Here is a 4,377-nt window from a genome sequence, read left to right as displayed (position 1 = left end):
GTGTTTTTATTTACATGTATGCCCTATAGCAGTTGGGGGCAGAGCTAACTCATGGAGTATGACAATATGCGCATCCACGACCACTACCTGAATTCCGCCTGCATGCCATGCATACATGCCAGGCACAACGAATGCACAGACACAGGGACAGAGAAGGACGCAGGAACAGGGATTTTATTACATAGGATTTGTCAGGAACCGGCCCGCTGCACGCCTGCGTATACGGTTCCCGACTGCGGGTTTGACCAGATTAAGCGGGGAACAGCCTTATTTAAGCTACAAACAAGGCTGGAACCCCTCAAACACTTCCCACTGCCACCACTAGCGTTGCTAGACACGTTTACACTCAGCTATCGAGTGCTCAATACGCAATCTGCGTTTTCGTATTTGGGTCAGCTCTGCGCTTAGGCCAAATACGAGAGCGCCACGCACACACACACCGTTGCAATCTTACACTATAGTGACGCAAAACCACTAACAGTCGTTCCGAACGATACTGTTAGCTACTCGCACTGGCGTTTCGTACGTTGGGTCAGCTGCGCGCTTTAGGCCAACGTATGACAAACGCCCCCACACACAACGCAATTACAATTTCATATGGTAGTGTTGCTCAAGCATACAATTAGGCACGGACTTATACACAGCTATACTGCAGTCTCTTCTAGGCTATGAGTGTTAGTTTAGTACAGCAGAAGTCAAGCTTATTAAATAATAATTTAATATTCCATAAAAACATAGAACAATGCAGAACTTAATATATACAAAAGATTACAAAAAGACAAAGTAAAAATGTTACAAGATAAAAGTTACAAAAATAAGAGGTTACAAAGATAACACACACGGATATTTGCGTAAAAATAAACGGGGGAAAAAAGAACGTTACCAGCTTAGGTTAGAACGTTGTTTGACGGGAGGACGCCGTTTCGACCAGGAGTCGCGATCATCCCTAGCTATTCGCTACCTCCGAGAGAAGACCCCGGTGGCTGTCCTGGGCCAGCTTAAATAGTCCGAAGTGTCCCCTGGGGCATTTAATGTCCTGCCCCCAGGAACTAATGCAGTTTCCCCGTTTGTGACATCACCAAACGCTTGTCATAATCTTTCTTGTGATATGCAAACTTCAAAGGGGGTTCCTGTTTTAGCTTCTTGAAGTTTGGCAGGATACAATCTCACCCATTGAACTTTGCAGACATCAAAAAGCTTCCTCCACATTATTTCCTTGGTTAAAGTGTATTTTAGCACATCCATGAAAAGATTGAATTTTGGTTACAGGTAGCAGTTTGCCTGTAATCCTGTAGACAGACGCAGACAATCACACCTGGAACAGTAGATCAAAAGTGACTGCTAGTGGCTTAACACTAGAATTACCGAGTTTTCTATTTTCTGTGGCAAGGCTAGAGGTGTTATTCACTCCTGCTGAGATGTTCACAGGTCTTCAGGGTTGATTATCTTCAATCTATTGTTGTGCAAACCACCCATTACCTAAGGCCTTGCACATTTGTTTACACAAAGTAGCTGTGTGAGACTTGGATGGAAACCTTTAGACATGCCTGCCGTATCATATTACGCAGCACTGTACAGAGTATATTGTCTCGTCACTAACTGTCCCTCAGAGTGGCTCAAAATCTAGTCCCTGTCATAATCATACAGTATGTCTATGTATGTATCATGTAGTTACATAGTTATTTTGGCTGAAAAAAGACATACGTCCATCGAGTTCAACCAGTACAAAGTACAACTCCAGCCCGTCCCCCACATACCCCTGTTGATCCAGAGGAAGGCGAAAAAAACCCCACCAGGCATGGTCCAATTAGCCCCAAATGGGAAAAATTCCTTCCCGACTCCAGATGGCAATCAGATAAAATCCCTGGATCAACATCATTAGGCATAACCTAGTAATTGTAGCCATGGATGTCTTTCAACGCAAGGAAAGCATCTAAGCCCCCTTTAAATGCAGGTATAGAGTTTGCCATAACGACTTCCTGTGGCAATGCATTCCACATCTTAACCACTCTTACTGTAAAGAACCCTTTCCTAAATAAATGGCTAAAACGTTTTTCCTCCATGCGCAGCTCATGTCCTCTAGTCCTTTGAGAAGGCCTAGGGACAAAAAGCTCATCCGCCAAGCTATTATATTGCCCTCTAATGTATTTATACATGTTAATTAGATCTCCTCTAAGGCGTCTTTTCTCTAGACTAAATAAACCCAGTTTATCTAACCTTTCTTGGTAAGCGAGACCTTCCATCCCACGTATCAATTTTGTAGCTCGTCTCTGCACCTGCTCTAAAACTGCAATATCTTTTTTGTAATGTGGTGCCCAGAACTGAATTCCATATTCCAGATGTGGCCTTACTAGAGAGTTAAACAGGGGCAATATTATGCTAGCATCTCGAGTTTTTATTTCCCTTTTAATGCATCCCAAAATTTTGTTCGCTTTAGCTGCAGCGGCTTGGCATTGAGTACGATTATTTAACTTGTTGTCGATGAGTACTCCTAAGTCCTTCTCCAAGTTTGATGTTCCCAACTGTATCCCATTTATTTTGTATGGTGCTAGACCATTGGTACGACCAAAATGCATGACTTTACATTTGTCAACATTGAATTTCATCTGCCATGTATGTGCCCATATAGCCATCCTATCCAGATCCTGTTGCAATATGACACTATCTTCCTGAGAGTTGATGATTCTGCACAATTTTGTATCATCTGCAAAAATAGCAACATTGCTCACTACTGCATCTACTAGGTCATTAATAAATAAATTGAAGAGCACTGGACCCAGTACAGACCCCTGTGGGACCCCACTGCTAACAGTCTCCCATTTTGAGTACGATCCATTGACCACAACTCTTTGTTTTCTGTCCATTAGCCAGTTCCCTATCCATGCACACAAACTCTTCCCCAGTCCTTGCATCCTCAACTTTTGCACCAGACTTCTGTGGGGAACAGTGTCGAAGGCCTTTGCAAAGTCCAAGTATATCACATCTACAGCATTCCCAATATCCATATTAGCATTTACTACCTCATAAAAGCTGAGCATGTTAGTCAAACAGGACCTGTCTTTAGTAAACCCATGTTGATGCTGAGAAATAAGATTATTTTCTACTATGAAGTCATGTATAGTATCTCTTAGTAACCCCTCAAATAGTTTGCATACAACTGATGTTAAGCTTACAGGTCTATAATTTCCTGGATCAGATTTTTTGCCCTTCTTAAATAATGGGAAAACGTGGGCTGTACGCCAATCCATTGGGACTCTGCTAGTTGCAAGAGAGTCACAAAAGATAAGATAAAGGGGCTTAGCTATAACTGAACTTAATTCTCTTAGGACCCGAGGATGCATGCCATCCGGGCCAGGTGCCTTGTCTATTTTTAATTTATTTAGTCTTGCCTTTACTTCTTCCTGCGTTAAGTATTTAATATTACAGTTAGAAGATTGAGACTCTTCTGCCTCTGTAATTTGCAACAGTGCTGTTTCCTTTGTGAAGACTGAAGCAAAGAAAGCATTTAATAACTCTGCCTTACCTTGGTCGTCCACCATCGAGTTCCCACCCTCATCCTTTAGGATTCCTATACAGTCAACCTTTCTTTTTTTAGAGTTGATGTACTTGTAAAACTTTTTTGGGTTAGATTTGATATCCCTAGCGATTTGATTTTCAGCTTCGATCTTTGCCAGCCTAATTTCTTTTTTACAATTTTTATTGCACTCCTTATAATTGCTTAGTGCAGCCTCAGTCCCCTCCTGTTTTAGGACCTTATAGGCATTCTTTTTCCTCTTCATTTTATCCCTAACCTTTCTATTCATCCATAGAGGCCTTTTTTTATTCCTAGACATTTATGTATCGTCATCTAGGGCCAATTTTATGGGGAAGCCAATTAACTTATCTGTATGTTTTTGGGATGTGGGAGGAAACCGGAGTGCCCGGAGGAAACCCACGCAGACACAGAACTCTGTTGCCGATTCATGCAGCAAAATGCAATCAGAGGGCAATTGGCACTTTTGGCAGTGTTCCATTGACATGACAAATGATGACAGGCATTCCATTGCCATGGCATTGATGGCAGTATGGCAGATACTGTAATGCAATTAGGCTGGCTTTTCACAACATATGAATGCTGTAGAGGTGGCCAAAAGGTGTGATGCTGTCCTGTCGGAGGGAGAGAGGCTGGCAGAGAACGTGGTCATGAATCTGATGGAGCCATTTTTGGATGATAGGAGAAATGTCACGGACAATTTCTTTACTTCACTGTCACTGTCGCACAGACTGCTGCGGCGCAAAACAACGCTATTGGGCACGGTGAATAAAGTCCGGCGTGAACTTCCTCAGCTTGCAAACGACACTGCACAGTGAGAGGTATTCTCCACTTCAGTGCTTAGA

Source organism: Hyperolius riggenbachi, chromosome 4 (assembly GCF_040937935.1).
Source record: "Hyperolius riggenbachi isolate aHypRig1 chromosome 4, aHypRig1.pri, whole genome shotgun sequence".
Lineage (NCBI taxonomy): Eukaryota > Metazoa > Chordata > Amphibia > Anura > Hyperoliidae > Hyperolius > Hyperolius riggenbachi.
This window is presented reverse-complemented; position numbering follows the sequence as displayed.